Source organism: Mesoplodon mirus (assembly GCF_964341445.2).
Source record: "Mesoplodon mirus genome assembly, contig: HAP1_SCAFFOLD_1213, whole genome shotgun sequence".
Classification (NCBI taxonomy): Eukaryota; Metazoa; Chordata; class Mammalia; order Artiodactyla; family Ziphiidae; genus Mesoplodon; species Mesoplodon mirus.
The window spans coordinates 29,451-54,423 of NW_028294864.1; the positions used below are offsets into that span (position 1 = coordinate 29,451).

The window sequence follows — 24,973 nt, forward strand, 5'->3', positions numbered from 1 at the left end:
CAAACGTCTCCTAGGAGACCAGATTGCCCCCAAATTGAGAACCACTGATTTACATAATAGTGGAAGGAAGACAAGCACTGAATCGTTCAACCAATAAGTAATGCACTTTCAAATAGTGAGAAACACAAAATGGGACAGAGAGTCGCTGAGGATAGTGGTGGAGAGGATAAGAGGATTTGTACAGAATATGCAAGTTACTGGAAAGGTCTCTCAACGTGGGAAGTCTTAAGAAAATACTGAATGATGTAAATATCTAAGAAAAGAAGTTAGAGCAAAAGAACTGCAAATGCAACAGCATATGCAAAACATTGGCCTAGAGACGTTTCTTCATTTGCCCAAGGTCATGTAAAACCAGGATATAAGGCAGATATGTCTGTCTCCTGACCCTGTGCTCTTTGCATGACCTTCTATCACCTCACTTAAAATCAAGACAACTGCAATTCAAATATCCTAGAGTAGAAATGTGGTGAGTTCTTCAGGTGGAGGAATGATCTGAATGCATAGCCAAAACACACTACTGGCTGCGTATGGTTAGAGGGTCTGGGAATGGGAAAACGTCGTTGATATTAACAGAGGAATACAGTCAGAAAACATAACTTTTTCACAATAATAATAAGAACATTAATAGGCAAAATATTAATATGATTATCCATGTCCCTCCCGCCCCTTCCTTCCTTCCTTCCACAAAATGTAAGCTATCAGAGACATAGTTTTTCCAAAGAATACGTTTTACAAGAAACCACATTGGGTGGCATACCAATGCAAAATTAGAAAGAACGTCTTTTTATCTGACAATAATTCATCCTAAAATATAGTGTATCTCTGATACCATGAATTATAATATATGTTGCCAAAGAGACATTGCCTTTTATATTAGGTAATACTTGTTATGGATTTATGGTTTGTACATAATATTAAGTGGCCCGAACAGAGAGATTTCACTGAACTCTTGGGAAAGTCTGTAACTTATATTTCCTGCTGACTTCTGTTTTCCATGGTTCCTTATTAAGATTTATGGAATATTTAGTCTTTGATTTTTTAATTATAATTAGCAGGTGTCCCTGAAGTTGTAAAGCAATTAGGAAGCCTGTAGTTATTTTCTTATAACAGCAGTGCTGGTGAACCTGATTTTTCTAGGGGTTTATCATGCCCTATCTCTTCTTATTTATCATTCCAGATTGAATCCCTCAAGGATAGCATCCTAGCTGTGACCAATACCTCAGGGCACAGATGAAGATAAGGAGACTGAAGAATATACAGATAAGTTTATTGCACCTGAAATTTGACCATCAGTGGTAATGTCTAACACCTTACAATATGAGCTTGTCTACATATTGTCACTAAAAGTAGAGGCCCCCTTGTTTTTAAAAGCATGACAAATTTCAACTCTGTTAATACTTGAGGCCTTTATTTACAGAGACCATAAAATGTTCCACAATTTAAAAGACTTTAAATTGTTTTTCCCAATTTATAGAGTAGAAATTTTCCTAATTTATAGAAGTTTTAGACATCTGAAAGACAAAAAAAAAATGTATTTCCATAACTAACTTTACAAAGTCCCTTTAAATCTTATTTTAATTCAGGAAGGACTTTTATATTTCTCAGGAAGATTATGTACTTTTCTTTCTAGGAGGGAAAAAGAGCTCAATTCGTCTTTTACAGTATTTGTTATTTATATCAATATTTTAAACTGGGTAATAATATAATACATGCTAAGTATTCTTAATGATGCATTCATTTATTTTGTAAAAATATTTACTTCTCTGCTTCTGTATACCAGATACTGGATATATACTGGTGAAAAAAAAAAAAAAAAAAAAAAGGTCCCTTCTCTCATTCAGTTTATAGTCTAGGAGGGAACACTTTATTTATTTATTTATTGAATACATATTTATTGTATCAGGCTAGCTTCTGTGTACAATGATAAAGAAGACAGTCAAAGTCCTGAATTCAAAAAGTATATATTTAGTTGAGAGGCATTAAAAAGTAAACAAATATATATGTAATATAATGAAGACAGATAAATCAAAGTAAGCAGATTACGGCATGTGTCTTGAATTCTTGACTTCTACAGTTAGTATCTTTTTGTAAGCTTAAATATTATAGAATAACTTTCATTCTAAAGAATAAAAGGGAAGTATGGGAGTTAAAATAATTAGTCATGAATATTTTTTACTGCTAGACTGTGAAGAAATCAAAGTGATAGAGAAAATACAGGAGGCAGATATATGGGGTGAGGTGAAACATTTTAAAGATGGAAGCTTCTCAAACATGTTTGAATATGAATGAGACAGGAGGGAGAGGAAAGCTGAAAATAAAACAGACAGAGGGTATTCCTAGAGGAGTCAGCCCTTGAGAACGCAAGAACTGACAGAGATCTCACACATGGGAAATTTTTTTCATCTATTTATTCATTCATTTATTCATTTATTTAATTATTATACATTTTACTCAACTATGTGTTTGAAAGATATGAAAAAAAACACGGTCTCTACCAATGAAGAATTTATAATCTAAGATATATGACTAGAAAATAACTAACAATACATGAAAATATAAATTGTAATCACTATAGGAATTCAGAAGAAAAATCTCCATAGGCTGAAGTTTAATCCATATAAAGTGTTCCATATCTAAAGTCCCTGGTTTTTCACAGGCACTTGATAAATGAGGAATATAGTCGTTTTTCTTGGAAGAAGCTGTACTTGATTTAGTCCTTGAAGAAGGAGAAGTTATAGAAATAAAAGGAAAGGGCAAAGTGTTTGCAGCATAGGAGGAATTGCATGAGCACGTGCAGAAGCAGCAAGGGCATTTTCTATATTACATGTTACATGTTAAGTGTGTCCCTAAAAAAGATATGGTGGAATCCTAACCCCTACATCAGACTGTGATCTGTTTGGAAACAGAGTCATTGCAGATGCAATTAGTTAAGAGCAAGTCATACTAGAGTGGACCCTTAATCAAATATGACTGGTGTCCTTAAAATAAAAGGAGAACAAGATACATAGGGAGATGATATAGGCAGAGATTAGAGTTATGCATCTCTAAGGCAAGAAACACCAAAGATTGCCAGCAAACACCAGAATCTACAAAGGGGAAGAAAGGTTTCTTTTCTACAGGTTTCAGAGGGTTCATGAATGATCCTGCCATCACTTTCATTTCAGACTTTTAGCTTCCAGAACTCCGAGACAGTAATTTTTTGTTGCTTCCGCTACCCGGTTTGTGGTACTTTGCTATGGCGGCCATAGGAAAATAATATACATGACAATTACTATAAATATAAGTATTACTTTAGTTGCATTTAAATTATGGTAGCTTTGTCTTTTAATATTTTTTGCATTTTATATTTCATATGGAAATATATTCTATTTAAATAACAGGAAGACATTTTTGAAACTCTGTTAATTATGTCACATTTTATCCTAATTTTAAAAAGTATCCTTAAATTCAGTAATATTATTATGATAGGCTATATGATAGACTTTTAAAGCTATATTTATAATAATTATATTAAAATATTAAGAACCACTTACAACATAATAGTAAATGATAAGGACATATATAAAAGTGTACATATCAATACTATTTAATATATACACCCATACCTACATATACATACATAATAGAAATGAGTGAATAGGGGGAAAATGACTAGAAGAATCTATAGCAAAATAATGATAGCAATTATAGGTAGGTTTGTCTTTTATTCTTGAAAATAAATCTAGAATGATTTACACATTCCTGGGAATAAAAATCTTCTCATCCATTTAAAAACAAAAAGTTAGCTCTTACTTGTTTACTACCATGATTGATGTTTGTATGCTAAAACTGAACTGATTTAGTAAAGATTGTTAAATGTGCTTATTGCTTTTGACCTCGTGTATATCACACTCAGTAATACCCCACTTAGTATTAGTCTTCTGAGAAAAAGCAACAAAACTCCCTTTTACCAAGTTAGTCTGAGTTCAGAAGTGTGGAGAGTGTGGTGGGGCTTCTGGTATCCTCAGATGGATTCTGGGTCACCCAGCTATAGGGAGAGATGCAAGACAAGGCCATGGTCTGCTGAGATACCCAGGAGACAGCAATTTGCTATCTTATCCCTAGACATAGGGCTGTAGCTATATGCAAGTTGAGAAAGGTATGGGTGGTAGAACCCAACTCACATTGCGATGACTATGAAAGACTCTTGCTTCCTATATATATGGTGCTTTTCTATGTTATTTTTCCTACTTTTCTATGTTATCTCTTTTTCTATTAATGAAGTTTCTGAGAATAGCATTGAACTGAAATATGTGGTAAAACTCTAGATACAGCAAGGATAGACATTAAACAGTGAATTCCAGAATAAACAACATATTATTCCAGAATAAACAACATTTTAGCAAATTTCAGGTGAGGCCTCTCGATACCTAGATGGCTTAGTAACAGATTTTGGCTTAAATAATTAGTTACTACAACTTTAAAAGCAAACCAGAGTTAAAATGATTACAGCTCTGTGTTAAATTTAAAATGCATTCAAAGAATAATTGGGTTTTAGAACATGAAGGGACTGGCACTTTGAATTATCTAGTGAACTCTATTTTATATATAATATACTGGAGGCACAGGGAGGTAAAATAACTCCTTAAATTTCCTTAGAAAGTTTGTGTCAGATCCAGGATGGAACAAAGGCCTTCTGACTCTCAGATGACGGGCTCTTTCCATTATATCATGCTCTGCTGTGATGAACTGTCAGAGATATTCAAGCACAGGCACAATGACTGTCAGTCAACCTGAACATAATCCACTAAGTTATGCTAATTCCCATAAAAACTAAGATGACACAGAGCTGAAGGAATCCCCACTAGGATTTTGTTCATATAAATTTGCCCATTTATGGCAAATTTATCCTACTCTTAGGAATCATTTTGTCCTCTTATGCAATTCCTATTGTCATGAACCCAGAAATCTCTAGGATTAGAGGAAGACAAAATGAGGAAAAATGAAACAGAAATGAAAGGACTGTTCTTTCCCACATAAGCTAATATTTCTGTGATGAGTACCTATAAAAAATGAAACGGGAAGACAGGCGATGACATGCTCTGGCATCCAGTTAAGTTTCATCAATACTGGGTGCTGAATGGAGAAAGGGCCTATTCGTTAACAGGTCAGAGGAGGAGGAAATTTGCATGTAGTGCTACAATTCTGGCAACAAGAGTTTTAGTATTCTCAAATAATTTAGCAAATGCAAGAAGATCATGGACTCAATGAGGCTTTAAATGTAATCAAACCGTGAAAAAAATCCACTGTTTTGAATATTCAATAACTGTTACTACTATTAATTTCAGTTTCAATTTGTTAAAAATGCTTTAAAATACTCAAAGAAGACAAAAATACTTGGTTCCTTTAGAAAAATGGGTTTTTTGCTTAATGAATGAAATACCAAGGAAAACTATTCGAAGGGGAGAAGCAGCTATCAAATTGCTGGCTGGAATGCCTGGATCTGTAAGGACTTTTGTTTAATAATCAGAAGGCCAAATTTAGGAGTGAAAGAAGAGAAGCAATTTGGGTAATCCCTTGCAAAAAACGTTTTTTAGAGTTTTTTTTCCCCCTTGGACAGGAGACTAAACAGGTTGTAGGAACATATACTTCAAAGCCATCCTCCAAATTTCTGCCAGGGTTATTTTTTTCCTGGATATGTAAATTTCATTATCTCATGTCACCATTAAAATTCTTCTGTGACTCTCCATTCAAATTCAAAATAAAATTTAAAATAAGCAAGTCAAAAGGTACAAACTTCCAGTTATAGGATAAGTAAGTACTAGGGATATGATGTACAACATGATTAATATAATTAATATTTGTAATGTACATGTGTTATATATGAAAGTTGTTAACAGAGTAAATCCTAAAAGTTCTCATCACAAGGGAAACATTTATTTTTCATTTTCTTTTCTTTTGGTATCTCTATGAGATGATGGGTGTTCAGTAAACTTATTGTGCTAATCATTTCATGATGTATGTTAAGTCAAATCATTATACTGCACTCAAACTTATACAGTGCTGTATGTCAATTAGATCTCAATAAAACTGGAAGGAAAAATTAAATTAAAAGCATTTAAAATTTTAGAACTGCCTGACTCTATCCACCAACCAAGATTTCTCTCCCATGACTAGAAGACATTTGGATTTTATACACATTAGACCTTCTGTCACCCTTATAGGCAAAACACTCTCATACTTCAGTGCCTGGACTCACACAATTTTACTCTGCCAGGCATCTCCAGCTGTCTTTTTCTGCCTAGTGGCCTTTCTTTCTTTCTTTCTTTGGCCACACCACTCAGCTTGCAGGATTTTAGTTCCTAGACCAGGGATTGAACCCAGGCCCCGGCAGTGAAAGCGCTAAGTCCTGGCCACTGGACAACCAGGGAATTCCCCCTTGTGACCCTTCTTTAAAGCCCAATTCAGTTGTCTACTGTGGAACCTTCCCTAAGTTGCTCTGAAAAGTCTTGCTTACTCTGTGCATATGTAGCATTTATACATGACACTATGGATAGATCCTATGACAAGGGACTTCAGTTATATGCATGTGAGCATAGAATTTATGTGTTAGTCATCTTTCTATCTCCAGCACCAACTCAGTGCTTGACACATAATATGTGATCAATGGATGCTTTAAGAATGTATAGGTTAAAGAATGCACACACTTGTTGAAGCCCAACCCAAACAGAGAAAAATATGTGTTTGGCGTGGACTTCAACACATCTTTGTGTTGTGTGTTTATCTCACAGACCTTTGTAGATAGATGAGTGCTATTAATCTAAAAGCAACACCAAAGGGAACTTTAAAAGCAAAAAGAAGTCACACCTGAAGGGAATATGATAAAAATAGAAACAGCTTCTTAACATCTTTGTCTTAAGCATTATTCCATGTATAGAGTAGGATTATGGGCTGACAGTATGCATTTGAGCCTCAGGACTTTAAAAAATAAGGATATTTCCAAAGGCAATTGTCATTGCCATCTTCTTTTGGCCCTTATGCTTCTTTTTCACCCCAACAGGGCTCTGATCTTCCCTAGATTAATTGGTCCCCATCACTGTTTTCTAAAGATGCTCTACTTGTGGAGAAAAGTAGGTGACTCAAGTGAAGTGATCCTTCAGAAATGGATAGCATGATTCGATCCAATATCCAAATGTCTTTCTACTACACAGCAAATAGAATTGTTTTGCTCTGGTGAGTACCTAAATGCTGCAATTAACTGAAATGCAGTCATTTATATACATTTTGCTTCAAGTAACAGAATATCCATCTAAAATCTCTATAAGAAATAGGAATTTATGGGCTTCCCTGGTGGCGCAGTGGTGGCCTGCTGATGCAGGGGACACGGGTTCGTGTCCCAGTCCAGGAAGATCCCACATGCCGCGGAGTGGCTGGGCCCGTGAGTCATGGCCACTGAGCCTGCATGTCCGAAGCCTGTGCTCTGCAACGAGAGAGACCACAACAGTGAGAGACCCGCTTACCGCAAAAAAAAAAAAAAAAAAAAAAAGGAATTTATTTATCTCATATATGAAAGAGCTCAAAAGTAGGAAAGCATTGGTTTAGCTATTCAAAGATGCTAAAGGCCAAGGCTGTCCTCTACTTTCTCTTTTCTGTCTCCTGAACGTTGGCTTTTCACCTTGGTCTATTTGCTTTATTATCTTAAGAAGCTCTTTCAGGTATTATGACTTTGAAAAGCAGAAAACTGGAATCATCATTTGTTTATGATGGAAATAAAGTCCAATTATTGTTCCCAGCCACATTAACAAACAGCAGTACCCTCGTCAACTGGCAGCTTCCACTATTACAGACATAAACTTTGACAGACATATGGAATATTTTACAAATTTAATTAATTTCCATTATGGCTGTTGAAGCAAAACAAGACACAGAAATCTGAACTTTTCATACACCATCTAATATGGGGCCTTATAAAAATGATGATAAATAATTTTTCATAAGTTAATTTTGCAAACATGAAAGACAATGGTGATAATTATATGGACTGGAGAGGATTTAAATTTTTAAAAGAAGCTGAAATTATTGTATGGACAGACATTTACAAAACAAAAGCTAGGTCTCAACTGCTTCTGTTATTATGATAAAATTAAAAGTAACTTTGCTTTAATAAGATTTTCTAAAAATTAATTTATCACTTTGTTTAAAATTTTCCAAAATATTCTCAAGATGAAAATCTAAAGCCACGAATTATAGTGAATTAAAATAAATCAACAAAAGATATTCAATGAATTGTCCTTAAATTTTTAAAATTTGTTTTTTTTTGCCTAATTTTAAGGGAAGTGTCTGGGATGACTAACCCAGACTGGAGAAAAGATCTTTTAAGCACCCCCAGTGTAATTATAAGACCTCACTTTTCTCCTTCCTCTTTAAGAAGGCATGTTTGTTTTTTTCTTCCTACAGATACATGACTTAAAGTAATTGCTGTTCATAGCTTGAAAGAACAAGACCTTTACTACTTAATTCTTTCCTCCCTCGAGGTGGCCTCTTGCTTTAATAAATTGAGGGTTTAACCCTAATATTTTTTTTAAACTATTTTTTTTATTTGGTTCAAGGGTAAAGGGTAGAAAGGCAAAACACAACAGTCTATATTATTTCATTGTTATGTACTAAATTTACCATCATAGACATATAATACACTAATAAGTTATTCTATTTCTCATAAGCAAAATCATAAAAAAGAGATAATAGTAAATATCTTGGAGTATATGTTAGTTCTAAAAATTTTTAACATTACTCATTAAGAAAGTGAACAAGTATATTTTTATAGTGGTAAATTCTCAGGCATTTTAAAATCAAAACATGAAGTCTATGACCCTTCACTTGCATCTGGAATGGGCTTAGTAATTTGTTTGTAACTCTAGGAATGCTACAGAAATGATGCTGGATGGCTTTCAGGGCAAGATTGGGGAAAAGTCATGCAACTTCTGCTTGGTCCTCTTTGGTTGCTCACTCTGGGTAAAGCCTGCTACCATATAAGAAGTTCAACTACCTAGAAACTACCATGCTGGAGTGGTCTCATGGGGGCACTGTGGCCAGCATCAACTGTAGCCATGTGAGTCTGCCATCTCTACCTCCAGCACAGTCAAGCCTTCAGATGACTGTAGCCCCAACCAAGGGCTGACTTGTCAATGCATAAAGGACTTGAAGCAAGAACTATCTGGCCAATTCCTTCATGAATTTCTGACTCATATCTCATGAACCCATTCAAATACCTGCCATAAGCCACTACTTTTAGAGTAATTCAGCAACAATGCTATTAGGAATTTTAGTTAAAATTATTTGAAATCAGTTTTATAAGAAGGAAAAATTGTAGAGCAAATTTCTTCAAAATACATGCCTTTCAGGAAACAGAGACAGTTCACACAGGCTCTAATTTAGTCTTTACTTTTACTTTGGCTTATGTTATTTTGGGGAAGAAGTATCTACACCTGATTTGTTCTTTTTTATGTACGGGGGGATTTAAGTTATCAAAGTCATTGTAATCTAGTCATAAGAAAGGATATTTTCTGCTTTCTTGACTATTTTCTATGTGAGATAAGACAGGGCCAAACATTAATATGAACTCTCATTAAGAGATTCTTCTGTTATTTTAAAGTAAATTTATATAACTTATTTTTGAAATTTCTAATATTTTTTCTAACTTCAGATGCAGTTAGACAAAACACAAAATTGAGCCTAAGTATCAGCAAACAAATGAAAGTGATGAAACTTCTTCTCAGAACTTAAAAGATTATGAAAAGCTTTAGTCACTGGTCATAGGAAGAAAGGAAAGGAAAGATTTGTAGGTAGTTGGAAAGGGAGAGATCAGAATTAAGGATCTCCAGTTAGAGCCATCATATTCTACAAGAAGTAAATGGGAATATATAGATAAAAGTATATTATGATCAATAAACATATATTCATGTAGGCATTCAATAAATATTAGTTTAAGTTGTCAATGATTGAAGAGATCTCTGAAAAGGAGAGAAACATTTGGAAATATATATATATATATATATATATATATATATATTTGCTTCTAAGCATCACTCTTTTCTTGTTTTCTCTTTGCCTCTCTGAACCCCCTTGTGAATCTTTGTGAATTCTTTTTTCTACCTGCTCCTTCCTGCTTTTTCCTCCCTCTTCTCCCTTCGTGTTTTTGTTTAATTCTTTTTCTCTCATATAACAAAAAGTCTGGGTCTTAAGACTGCAGCAACATTTCTGTATTGTCTCCAGAAATGACTCAGGCTCCTTCCATCTTCCTGTTCTACCATCCTTAGCATTTGGCTTTCAGCCTCATGGTCATAAGATGGCACTTCACTTAGAGACTTGATTGTATCACTGTTCCTATTAGGAGGAAGGTGGAAGGTGAAATGTGTGAAGAAAGCTGTCTGCTCAGTTAAATCTCTTTCAAAAGCATTCTTAAATCCCATCCAGAAGACTCTTGTTTATAGAATTTGGCCATAAGGATAACCACAGCTACAAGAGAGTCTTAGCAAGTAAGTAATAGCATCTGGACACAAAATCATCCTGTCCAAATTAGAGCTGTAGAGGTTAAGAAAAAGATGAAAAAAGATATGGGCAGGAAAAGAACAGCTTCTCCTTTATCCTCCAAGGTGGAAATCTGAGTCATCCGCAAAATTTCAATCTCCTTTAAGTTACTCTTTGGGACTCTTCTTCAGAACACCAATTACTCAACAGTTTTTATCAATCCCCCATCAAATCTGCCATTCTCTATTTTTTTTTTCTTTTCATTGTGTTGCTAGAGTAGACTGAATGGTAGCCTCCCAAAAGATATGTCCACATTCTAATTACTGAAACCTATTAATGTTGCCATATTTGAAAAAGAGTCTTTGCAGATGTAATTAAGTTAAGGATGCTGAGATGAAGAGATCATCCTGGATTATCTGGGTAAGTCCTAAATCCAACAATCCAGGTATCTTTATAAAAGATGCACAGGGGAAATTTGAAAGATGGAAAAGTAGAAGGTCATGTGAAGGTGAAGGCAGAGACTGGAGTGATGTGGCCACAGCCAAGGAAAACCAGCAGCTACAAGAAGGTAGAAGAGGCAAGGAACAAAATCTCCTACAGAATCTCTAGAGGGAGCAGCTCTGCCAATACCTCTGGCCTTTAACTTCTGGCCTCCAGAATTGTGAGATAATAAATTTCTGTTGTTTTAAGCCACCAAGTCGATGGTAATTTATTACAGAAGCTTCAGGAAATTAATATAACTATCCTAATTTGTATAATTTTTTTTGGCCTAGCTTGTAGCAACATTGTGAAATTGTCTCCCTCCCCCCATTCTTGCCCTAGTTCCATCATTGCAGTCACTAGGTTAGTCTTCTTATAATACACATGTGATTATTACTTTGTGTTAAAACCTTTAAATTGCTTCCTATTGACTGTAGGCTAACATTTAAATTCCTTTATATGTCATACAAGTACCTTTACAATGGAGTCCCCTCTATCCATACAAATTTAGTTCCTTACACTGTTAACTTGAAACATGCATAGTTTCCTGCAGTACTATGAATTCCCCTGCTATATAACATGATTTAATTTCTCTGCATGCATCATGTCGTCTGCCCAGAACACTATCTTTCCCTATTCAGTAAGATTCATCTTTTTGTGTGCCAATAAGTGCTTATTCTATGATCCCATGGTACATAATATCATAGTTTTTTAAGCTCGATTTAAATGTGAACAGTCTTTGTAATTTTCACTTTAGGGAGTAGCAGCTGCATAATAAGTACTTAACAAAAATTTTGTGAAATAATAAAGAAGTGATGTAAATTGTGGTCGTTAGAATTGGGTGTTACCGAGAATGCAAATCCATGGAAAAGCGAGGAAAGGTCATTGGCTTCAGCTAAAAGGAAATGACTAGACACCTTAGGGATAGCGATTTTGGTAAAGATTTAAGTGCTGATGGCTGATTGCTGGAAATTAAAAAAAATAGCCAGTGTTTAGGAAGTAAATAGAGTAACTATGGATTCTGAGTTCCAGAAATCTGGCCACAGAAAAAAGGAAAGTTATATGTGTCTACCATTTTAATTAGCCTCTGATTTTATATTCATTTTTAAAAAGAGTTTGCATTATGATTTATGGTTCTGGACATGTGTTGTTACTGCTGCTCTTTTTTCTGCCTGATTACCTATTCCTTCTACCTTTGCTAAGAGTATCCTGCTTTTGTTTAGAAGAATTGCCTCTCCCTCATTTTATACAGTCTTAATGAGACTGGAAATCAAGCTGTCTTGACTTATACTAATTGAGGTATGGTACATGGCCCAATCTTGGCCAATAGATTCTCATTGTTGGTACTTTCACTCCTGAAACAATCAATAGAGAAAATGGCCTAAGTATATTCATTTCAATGGAGAGCCTAGATGAGATAGCTGAGTGGTTCCTGACACTTACACCCTCACAGTTGACCTTTTTCCTGTCTTTTTTTCACAACCTGGTTTATCTTTCCATTGATTCTTGGAACTACCTGTTATTCTTCCAACAAGTTTTCCTGATTATGCCAGCCATAGTCAATTTCTATAACTTGCATCTAAAGAACCAAACTGCCCTAACTTATTTAGCTGAAATTTTTATTGAGATTAATGAATGGGAAACAACCTTAGAGAAGGAAAAAAGGAAAATTCTTTAGTGGAGAGAAAAGCTAACATTTGAATGATGGCTACTATTCTTATCATACTACTCAATGGCTCATATTAAGAAAGAAAAAAAGTTTCCCTTTTCTTGGAGAAATTGAAAGAGTGAGTTTAAAAAATCATTTCAGACGTCTTTGTAAAAAGTTAAAATGTCACAGATCCAAGATTAATCAAATTTACACAGAGAAGTACTTAGAGGAGATCAACTAGATAAAAACTGTGATGTTTGTCATTTCTAATTCCAGTAATTAAGTGCTGCTCTTGTTCTACTTGAAAAGGCCTCTGTGGAATTATATTAATGGCATAATGGAGAGTCAAAGAAAAAAAATCAAAACTATTATGAAAAAGAATGGTATTAAAAAATTCATGAGCTGGAACCTTCAGAAAAGGAGAGTGTTTATGGTGATAGGTGATCAGGATTACTGGAATGATATGTGGTCTTTTGTCCATAAGGACATGCCACCTCCTATATTCCTAAAACCTATCAAATGCATTAGAAACATTCTCATCAGGAAGATGAGAGTCGAGTGCTTTAATTTAAGTTCTTCCAGTACAATCCCACCATTTAATTCTTATTTCTTCCCCAAAAGATGATTGCTTAATCTAAGTTATAAGATGATTATTTTTGAGACAGTTAATGTGAGCATTATGGCTAAATAGTGTTAATACTTTATCATTTTTTGAAATGAGAAAAGTATCCTGCTTAGGCATTAGAGATGTGAACCTAAGAATGGCAGTTATTTGTCTGTATTACCCTGATTTGTCTGTCTTCTGCTCAGATATCAACATTCTGACTAGCAGCTCTGTTCAGTCCTTTGTGACAGGGACATGTAGAAATGGAAGGCAGGAAAGTCTAGAGGGATTCAAAGAAAGACAATTTGGAAAAACTGAATTAGAGCCCTAGGAAATCAAGTAATTGTATGACCTTAATCAAAATACTTACCTTTGTTATTTCTCAGTTTCTTTATCTCTGAAATGGAGATTATTTTGCCTAATCTTTTTATCTCATAGAATTTCTGGGAGGAAAAGAAATAAAGTATGAGAAAAATTTTACCTAAAAAAAATAATTCTGTGTAAACGCAAAATACAGTATTAATTGAGTCACATATCACATTATTATAATAACTTAGGTTAGTGTGCCCCTCCACAAATAATAAAGCACGTGAATTTGTTAGAAATCATAAATTAGATAAAAATTAAAAACAAAAATATATTCAAAAGCAATAAATGTGATACTTATAGAACTTAAAAAGCTATTATATACACATACTCTCAAAGAAAAGTGAAACGCATCCATCTTGCACATCCTGGGTAATTCTTTTTTAAAAGAAATTTAAAATTTTAAAAACAAAATTAAAGAAAAAGAATTTCTAGAAATATTGGTAACAATATGTAATAAGATGTTTATCCTTTTTAGATTTTACTATGAAATTTTCCTTGTGTCTACAGCCCATGTTACCACTGGTTTTTACTCCTTCTACATACGATCCATTTCTAATAGTCATAGTGCAGATGCTCTCATGTGAAACCCAGAGTCATCCAACCCAGCTATGTGGCATTTTCTGTTCCTGTTCTATAACAAGTTGTAATACAGAAGGTGCCATATGATCTTTTTTTAAGTGTATATTTATTAAGATATACCAATGCATTGAAAAAATTCGTGTGGTAGGTTAAGTTGGCTGATACTGACTGTTTACAAAATATGGTCTGTTTTTTAATAATTAAATTTTAATGGAGCCATGTAGAGCATAAAAGATAACTCATATATGTTGTCTACTTGAATAATATTTCAAGGTACATCTTTTCATTTTAATGCTTTTATTGATACTGTTACAGTTTGTGATTTCCCCACAGCTGTTTTTATTCCGTGAAAATCATTCATCCCATGAGCATGACTATAGCTCTAAGCATTTTATAATAAATTGTTATGATCATTAAACACATGTAGTTAAGGACTTCTTTGCATCTATTTTCTTGTTCTTCGTTTTAATTTTTCATCATCTTTATTAATTTTATATATCAAATATAATTTTTAAATCCCCCAATTAACAAGTTACATATGCTCTGTGCACTGAGAACTATCTTCCCACATTGTTTCCACACACTGTGCACATCCCCTCCCTGGTACAGATTTCCCAGCAGCACACTGGCTCGCTTTCTGCTCATGTTGCTGATTGCCTCCCATTCCTGCCATATACTGTGGTCCGTGGTGATTTCTCATCCTCCTGCTACATCTTCTTTTCTGGTCTCCCAAACAGTGTTCCAATTACTTCTCCTCCTCTGTAGCTCCCCTGATCATCTCTTCACCTTGCTTCTGCTGTCTTTTTGATGTAATGCCTGTGATTGTCATAAGATGCTCACTTTCACAGTTGGCCCAGGTTATTATTCATTCATTCATTATTCACTCAATCCACAAGCATCTCTTTAGGACCTACTCACTATCAACATGGTACTAGGGACTGAGGTTACAAAGATGAACATGACACAGTCACTTCCTTCAAGGAATTTCCAGTTGTGTTCTAGAGGGGAATCATCAGAATTTTAAAGCCTGAAACAATTGTTTTCATTTAAAAAATTCTGAACCCCAAGCAAAATTTGCTTTGGAAAATATCTCTTATGAGATTCATCTTAGTTTCATGAATTCCTAAGTGACATATGGCTTGCTCTGGTGAGAGACAAAATTTCATGAAACTTCAGTTCAAGGCTATTGACTGCTTATATGTAACAATCTGTGAGTACACACTAACTTCTTTCACTTTTGCATTGTATGTTGAACCTCTGGAAAAATCAGTTCTTCATAAATAATGCAAATGAAAATCAAAGTTTTACAGGAAATAAACCACTATAGTGTATATTATATTTGTGTCAGTAATTTGCAAAATTAATTCTTGGCTTTATCTGACACAAGATTGTGAAGCTGCATAAGATTCAGATTTGTTTTTTAAAAAAAGCTTACACAATTTCTTGGGCCAGGTGTCCCACAGGACAGCATTTCTGAGGTAATTACAGAAGAAGCTAGACCCCAGGAATTATAAAGGTGGGTAGACTCAGCCCAATATAAACAAAGTATAAAATCTAGACTAAACAACAAAATCCACAAACAATAACAATAGCAACCTTGCTGTGAATTTTCAGAAGGTTTTGGGGGAATTTTCCCTTTTTCTGAATCAATTTACCTTTATAAAAATAAAATTTTAACAGAAAAAATAAAAATTCTATTTCATAGATTGTATTTTACATGCAGTGATCCCAGAGACCCTATAAAGTATACACATAGAGCCAGTATTCAGTAAGTGGAACAATGTCACTCAAAGTCTGAGTAAGATTCCTACTTATAATGGTTTCTTAAAAAAGGCCAGATGGGAAACATTTTCCATGATATTAATGAGGAAATTCTATCCTTGTTGGGACAAGAGGGTGGAAGGGTGAGGGGAGAGGAATTCTGTATATTGTAAATGGCTAATTAAGCTGGAGAGAAGCAAATTATAAAGACCTGACAGAAATGCCACTGCAATGGACCTCATAATATAACAAGGAACTAAAAAATTACTGCAAATGTAGAAAACAGTAATAGAAACAAAGTGTCCAAAACAAGGAGACTAAGAATACCCATGAACTGTGCTGTATGATATTAAGTTTTGGCTGCCACAATTTTCTGATAGACTTTGACTAACTAAATGCATCCAGGGAAAGAAAGCCAGAATGGCAAATAGTCTGAGAAACTCCTCTCTTAAAGGAACAAAGAATTGTTAGCTTGGTAAAGAAAACATCCTAAGAGGATTTCAAGAGCTGTCTTAAAATATTTGAAGGAGTGTAATCTATAAGAGGGCAGACCTATGATTTTTTTTCTCCAAAGGGTAAAAAAAAATGAAGCCCATTGAAAGTTTTACTGAGGCAGATTTCAGTTCACTGTTTTTTTTTCAATTAAAAAAAGAGAAAGAAAATAAAGGGATATTTATTGTGCGAATATCTTTCTCTCTCATGAAAGTCAGGAGTCTTTTTAAAAATTGTTGATCACATATACACAAATCTGGTTTTCTATAAATGCGTCGATGTGATCATACTAGAGTTGTTTCTAGTGCAGTGTTTTCAAGTTTTCTTTCTCTGTATTGCTTGGTTTTCTCCTTTTCCCTCCTTCTCTCATTGTTATCCATGTTAAACACCTAGAATATTTATCTTCCTTCATTTATCTTCATGCTTATACAATTATATGTAAACATCTCTCCATATATAAACATGTGGCAGGGAGTGCATTTTTGTTTTATAAGGATAAGATCATGTTTTACAAACTTTTCCGAACCTTCCTTTACTCATGCAACAATAACTCATGGAAATCCCTTTCTTTTTTGTTTAATGGAAACATTATATTACATGGGATGAATGTTCCATAATTTATTCACCATTGCCCTATTGACACACATTCATTTTCTTCCAGGTTTTACCCAGTTACTGGTGTTAGAAATATCCTTGAGCATATAATCTTAAATCCTGATGCTTTTCCTTAGAACAGTCTCGGAAGTAACATTTGTTAAGTCAAGGGATATATGTATTTTTAATTTTTAACAGCTATTTCTAGTTTCTTTTCAAAAAAAACCTATAACGATTCACATTTCCATCACCAAAGTATGAGAATATTCTTTTCCCCTCATGCCTGGCAGGAGTGGATGTCACTCATAAAGTTCTGACATTGTTACTTATAAGGCTATCTATCACCTTGTTGCTTTCTTTAATTTGCATTTCCTCAGGCTCTAGTGAGTTTGAGCATCTCCATTTTTTCACAAATTGCCTCTGAATATCCTTTGTCCATTTTTCTATGGAGTGTTTATCTCCTTGTCAATCTGTAAGAGTTGTTTTTTTGTTTGTTTGTTTTGTTTGTTTTTTTTTTGCGTTACGCGGGACTCTCACTGCTGTGGCCTCTCCAGTTGTGGAGCACAGGCTCCGGACGCACAGGCTCAGCAGCCATGGATCACGGGCCCAGCCGCTCCGTGGCATGTGGGATCTTCCCGGACCGGGGCACGAACCCATGTCCCCTGCATCAGCAGGCGGACTCTCAACCACTGCGCCACCAGGGAAGCCCAAGTGTTCTTTTTGTGTTAACCCTTTGTTCATCCTTTACATTACATGTAGTTTTCCAAATCTGTTTTTATTTATTGACTTTTTTTTTGAACATTTTTATTGGAGTATAATTTATTTTTTATTTTTTTTATATTGGAGTATAATTGATTTATAATGGTGTGTTAGTTTCTCCTTTATAACAAAGTGAATCAGCTATACATATACATATATCACCATATCTCCTCCCTCTTGCCTCTCCCTCCCACCCTCCTTTTCCCACCCCTCCAGGTGGACACAAAGCACCTAGCTGATCTCCCCGTGTCATGCAGCTGCTTCCCACTAGCTATCTATTTTACAGTTGTAGTATATATATCCATGCCACTCTCTCATTTCGTCCCAGCTTACCCTTCTCTCTCCTTGTGTCCTTAACTCCACTCTCTATGTCTGTGTCTTTACTCCTGTCCTGGCCCTAGGTTCTTCTGAACGATTTTTCTTTTTTTTTTTTTTCTTTTTCTTTAGATTCCATATATATGTGTTAGCATACAGTATTTGTTTTTCTCTTTCTGACTTACTTCACTCTGTTTGACAGACTCTAGGTCCATCCACTTCACTACAAATAACTCAATTTCGTTTCTTTTTAAGGCTGGGTAATATTCCATTGTATATATGTGCCACATCTTCTTTATCCATTCATCTGTCGATGGACACTTAGGTTGCTTCCGTGTCCTGGCTATTGTAAATAGAGATGCAATGAACATTGTGATACATGACTCTTTTTGAGTTACGGTTTTCTCAGGGTCTATGCCTGTAGTGGGATTGCTGGGTCATATGGTAGTTCTATTTTTAGTTTTTTAAGGAACCTCTATATTGTTCTCCATAGGGGCTGTATCAATTTACATACCCACCAACAGTGCAAGAGGGTATCCTTTACTCCACACCCTCTCCAGCATTTATTGTTTATAGATATTTTGATGATGGCCATTCTGACTGGTGTGAGGTGATACCTCATTGTAGTTTTGATTTGCATTTCTCTAATGATTAGTGATGTGGAGCATCCTTTCATGTGTTTGTTGGCCATCTGTATATCTTCTTTGGAGAAATGTTGATTTAGGTCTTCTGCCCAATTTTGGATTGGGTTGTTTGTTTTTTTGATAGCAAAAAAAGCTGTAGCTTCCCCCCAGCCATCCCCGTCTCCACCCGTGAAGGGGCTTCCTAGTGTGTGGAAACTTTTTCTCCTTCACAGCTCCCTCCCAGAGGTACAGGTCCCATCCCTATTCCTTTGTCTCTGTATTTTCTTTTTTCTTTTGCCCTACCCAGGTATGTGGGAAGTTTCTTGCCTTTTGGGAAGTCTGAGGTCTTCTGCCAGCATTTGGTAGGTGTTCTGTAGGAGTTGTTCCATGTATAGATGTATTTCTGGTGTATCTGTGGGGAGGAAGGTGATCTCCATGTCTTATTCCTCGACCATCTTGAAGGTCTCCTCAGTTCACTATTAAGAAGATTCAACTGTTAGAGCCATCAACAGAATCTCTGGGAGCAGATCCTGTTACAGCAGGCTCCACTGGTTCCTGGGGGCATTGCCAGGTTGGGCCTGAATGCTCAAAGCCGAGACAAACACTGACATATGAGGCTGTATTAAGTAGATTATTATCTGTCTGGCTATGATGGAGAAGGCCAAAGAATTTGGGCAAGGTAGTAAATAACTGCTAAAAGCTTTGGTTAATAGACATGTGACAGTTTATTTTTTAAACTTAGGAAATCTTTTCCTGTTTCTTTCCTTTTTGCAATTAGGATAAATTCTGCACATTTGAAGTTTTCTACTTGGGGTACCTATATTAAGCAGTTAGAAATAAACCTATGTGCTAACTTTTTTGTATACTGCTAATGTATTTAACATAAAAAGTTTCCATGAGACTATCAATTAATCGATCAACCAACAATGGAGTCAAGTAAGTAGGTATTAAGCCTCTCCATCTATGTAAGCAAGTTCCTGCCTTTGAGAAATTTATAATCTTATTGCAGAAAAATCTTAAATTCATAAATCAATGAGAGGTCACTATAAGATGTTAAACTGTTTAGACTAGACTAGTGGTTTCTCCTGTTTGTTGTTTGCTTTTAAGAATCTCATGCACATTTAAGTTGTTTCCATGTCCTGGCTATTGCAAATAGTGCTGCAATGACCATTGGGGTACATGCGTGTTTTTGAATTATGGTTTTCTCAGGGTCTATGCCCAGTAGTGGAATTGCTGGGTCATGTGGTAGTTCTATTTTTAGCTTTTTAAGGACCCTCAATACTGTTCTCCATAGTGGCTGAATCAATTGACATTCCCATCAACAGTGCAAGAGAGTTCCCTTTTCTCCACACCCTCTCCAGCTTTTATTGCTTGTAGATTTTTTGGAGCTTAGGATTGACATATATACACGACCGTGTGTAAAATAGATAGCTAGTGGGAACCAGCTGTAATGCACAGGATGCTTAGCTCAGTGCCCTGTGATGACCTAGATGGGAGGGATGGCGGTGGGGCAGGGGATGGGAGGGAGGTCCAAGAGGGAGGGGATATATGTATACATATAGCTGATTCACTTTGTTGTACAGCAGAAACTAACACAACATTGTAAAGTAACTATACTCCAATTAAATAAATAAATAGGTAAATGAATAAAAATAAAATAAAATAAATTAAAAAAAAAAAAGAATCTCATGCAGAAGTGCTTTCAAGATTGGGTTTTCCAGAAGCAGACACTGAGTGCTGAGCGGAAGTTTTGTGGGCAGTGTATTCATGAAGGGCTAATGACCCCAATGAAAGAGAGAGTGAGGAAGAAAGCCTTGGCAAAAGAAGGAAGTCCGCATTGCAGGCTAGACCAAGCCTTCCCTCTATCCACCAGGGGCTGTAGTAGATAAGGTCTACCAAAATTATCCAGCAGTGGGTGACGTGGTGAGGCTTTTATACCTCTGCCTTGAATAGCCATCAGATATACTCCTAGGAGGGATATATCTTTAGCCAAGGTAGCTCTTTACAACTGAGGCAAACCTTGAAACCTTGATATAGACCTGTGTCCCACAAAGAAGTCAATAAATAAACTGATAAAATTGAAGCTTCTTTCCTGAAAGCTGGGGTAAAACATCTAGAACCTCACCCTGACAACTATGAAGATCATTCAAAAAAACCCAGAGTCCCATAGAGCATAGTGGCAGAATAATAATAGCTAATTGTTTTATAGTGGAGAAGCACCACACACTCTTCTAAGTATTTTACATGCATAACTCTTTCAATCCTCCCATTAACTGTGCAACATACATACTACTCACTCCATTTTAAGATAAAGAAACAGGCACAGAGAGGTTAAGTAATCTGCCCAAGGTCATCCAGACCTTTTGGCTCCAGAGTCTATACTTGAAACCACTACACTCTACTCTGCATATATGTCTTTATTTAACGTTTCATGGATGAGGCTTCAGATAAGAAAGAAGGTATGCTAAAGTGTGTGCCTTGATGACTTATAGTATTAGACTTGGCATAATTTTCATTATACAGTGGTGGGCCCAGAGGCACAGCAGCTGGGGACCATAGTCAATTATACGTTCTGCTGCAGGAGACCTGAACTGTGAATGTTCATAGACACCACAATCTGTTTCTTCTTAATGAACTTTCAGCTGGACCATATTCCTTTGTCTTCTTTGCTGTTAGGTACAGCAACTGAGTTCTTACCAATTGAATGTGAGCAGAATTGAGTTACAATTTCCAAGTATGACCAATAAGAATATATCCCTCACAGTCATGCATTTCTTCTTCCAAATGATTAGAATGGAGACTTCCCCCCAAACAACCTTGAAAGTCATGTATAGAAGAACATGGTTCAGAGCAGTTAGACCAAAAGAACTAAAACTGAGTGAGAAATATGTTTCTCTTATATTTAGGTCATTATATATGTTTTATTTTCTTGATTCTGCCATCTAGCCTACCCTTAGATATTCTTCCCACTCAGAGAGTTTCAAAATATCTCCAATATGATTTTTATATGCAGAAAATGCTCCTCACTTACAGGTCAGGACAGAGGTTCTTCCTTTGCCACACTGACTTATCATTAACACTTACTCTTTGGTGAGGAAATACTCCAAATTAGCATTGGTGAATATATGTATTATTGTAGTTCATGTGGCTAAGCATGTGTTTGGTTGATACAGCACATCAGACTCTGTGAAGAGGATCAGACTCAAATCTGGCATAAATTTGGGGGTGGGGGTTGGAGGGGATGTGTGAGGCGGTAGGGTGCAGAGATAAAATGAAATATGCCCAGCAGCTCTGACGATGTTTCAAACTGTCCCAGACAGCTGACCACCAGATTCATGCTGGTTACCCTGAGGGCTGTGGTGAGAGAGGTATAAACGTATCACTGTGGTGAGCTCTACCAAGCTCAGCCTACCAGCTGAGCTTTGGGTTTGGAAAGTTTCAAGACTGTTTAACAAATGGCAGGGCCTTTCTGTTGGCTAGAGGTCCAGTTGAACAACTCAAAATTAAAATGAAAAGACCTGATACTTTTTATGGAGTACTTGTCACAAATTAATAAAATGATAATTTTTCTTAATATTGTACCACAATTAATGATTATGTATTTGCTCAAAAATATTTTTTTTTGAGTTCCCACTCTGTGCCAGGACTGTTCTGGGCACTGGGGATATGGCAATGAATGAAGCAGAATAAAATCCCTGACTTTCAGTTCTGCTCGGAACTGAAATCTGGGTGGGTTGTATAATGGTGAGAACTGTTATTCTTAGACCACTAAATAAGGTGGAATTTTCCTGACCTAAGATGTAGAAGTTCAGAGTAGGTAAAAACAAGAATGAAGCAAATGATTAAATGCATCTTTGGGGAATACTGTGCATTACAGCAGTTTTAGTTATCCACCCTGGAGCTAAGTGGCAATCTGGAACTACTGAGAAGCATACTTACAGATTCAAAGGTTTATTATGTTTCACAAGGCAGATTTGAAAGAAATATGATAAATAAAATTTAAGAAAGAGCTGAGATATACAAAGAGAAAAGTACATACAGGTATTTAAAAATAATAATGCCTTTACTACTTGGCTTGAAACAGAAAACAGGCAAAACATGTTAAGGAGAGAAATAGCATTTAAAGAAGAGATTGTTATGTATGTTACAAATGACTTGTAGAAATTCTAATGAAAACATCGTAAAACAGATGACTACATAATTTATAATAGGATTATATTTTCAAATATACAGAGATACACAGATTAAACTTCAAATATGTGGCACAATTCACCAATTTGTTTTTTTTGTAATATAACAATTAGCATGACTTGTAAATTTTATCTGTAAATATTACTTGTGTTGAGTATCATTGTAAGATCAAACTCCTCACAAGTGGAAATCATGCCAACCCAATGGAGTAGTTAAAGATACACATGGCCCATGTATGTTTCTGATTCACTTCACACATTCACAAACCTGATTCCTCACACTTTGCTATATGAATAAACCTAATTCAAAGGGAAATGAGTAGATGAATTTTTATGCCTTCTCCTTAGGCATGCTGTAACTGACAACAAGGGAAGGCAAATGGCTTTTTTTTTAAGAAGGGTTCATTTCTATTCTGAGCTATTGTACTCCAACCTGACTGCACTTGTTTAATTTAGTTTTACCTAAATTTGAAATTAATAATTAGTTCCTGCCTCATTCCTCCTGCACCAATAAAACAACTCTCCATGAAACCTCTTGTTAAAACATGAAAACTACTGATAAAATGGAATGCTTTGTTCCTTGCTACTTTTGCTGGCCTACAAATAACTCCTAATAAAACTGGAAGTAGTGAGTGTTTGTGCAACATTTCTCACTCAAATTGAATATACTCTTCTTTTATTTGGTCTGGAGAAAACAATAGTGATGGAAATTCTACAGAGACAGATTAATTCAGAGGTCAAACAATAACAAAATAGGGAAGAGAAGTTAATGAAGCTTTACCATGTGAGGCAATGCACAGAAGGTCCTGGAGAATCCATAAACTTAGTGAGAAAATCATGAGTAGTTTGTTAATGACACAAGGGCTTTGAAATTGAATTTATCTTGTATATTCAGCTGTTTGGGAAGTATATCATTTATAAGACATTCTTGTTATTAATATTTTCCATTCCATGGACTCTCTTGACAAACTACATACTTTTTCACCACATTAATTTTAAATTTAACATGAACATCTGGTTACTGCATTTATTCATCTGATTCTTAACCATCCTACTCTCTCTGATTTTCTTCTTTTGCCTTTCCAAGTAGCCAAAGGGGACTTGAATTTGGGTACTGTAGATTTAAAGTCATCAAATGCCTATTGTTCAGATTAGAAAGATGATAGCTCCTTTCTTTATTCACTCAATCAATCAATCATTCAATCAACATGTGTTCTGCTGAACATAATGTTAGTCCAAAGACAACTTACTTATCTTATTCCAGTCTCAAGTGGCCTTCCTTTGTGCTCCCAGACCATTGCTCATTGTTTTTTTTTTGTTGTTGTTGTTTTTGCGGTACATGGGCCTCTCACTGTTGTGGCCTCTCCCGTTGCGGAGCACAGGCTCCGGACGCTCAGGCTCAGCGGCCATGGCTCACGGGCCCAGCCGCTCCGTGGCATGTGGGATCCTCCCAGACCGGGGCACGAACCAGTGTCCCCTGCATCGGCAGGCGGACTCTCAACCACTGCGCCACCAGGGAAGCCCTCATTGTTTTGTTTTGAGTTCACCCAAAAGCAGAGGCTGAGACAAAGCTTGATGCAGGTAGTTTGTTTTTGAAGAGAGAAGGAAAAAGAGAGTGGGACCTGGAAGAAAGAAAATTTTATGTAAGTGTGCATGATTGAGAGTGCCACAGAAAGCACCAGGTACTTAATTCTCTTGGAATATCTGAGAAACATGAAGAATGTTTCCCAGAATTGTCCATTTGAAGGATGGAAGCTGGCTTCCATTATTCACTGCCTGCCTTCCTTCATTGGTTGAGAGTTGCCCCTGGGAGAATTAACTCCCCTAAATGTTCAAGCAGAGGCTTCCATTGTGATGGAGATGTTCCTAAGGTAAAAAGCAGAAAGATGGAGGCCAGGAGCTTAAGGCAGATCCCTGCCAAGGCAATGTGAGTCTGAGCTCACGTGGAAACTTCTGCATAAATGAGGCTGAATTTAGAAGTAGGCTCAAGTGATGTGAAGATGAGGTATCAGGGGAGTCAGCTACATTCTTCAATGGAGCACATCATTTA

At 35.8% G+C, this 24,973-nt stretch overlaps 1 long non-coding RNA gene across 1 annotated transcript; it reads right to left on the minus strand.

The window, feature by feature from the left end:
* Positions 1 to 14,789: 14,789 nt before the first annotated feature.
* LOC309797911 lies at positions 14,790 to 24,658 on the minus strand. The gene is made up of 2 exons (XR_014292861.1): positions 24,174 to 24,658; positions 14,790 to 15,005 (listed from the first exon to the last, which is right to left on the minus strand). It is a non-coding gene; the product is annotated as an uncharacterized lncRNA (long non-coding RNA).
* Between the last annotated feature and the right edge of the window lie 315 nt (positions 24,659 to 24,973).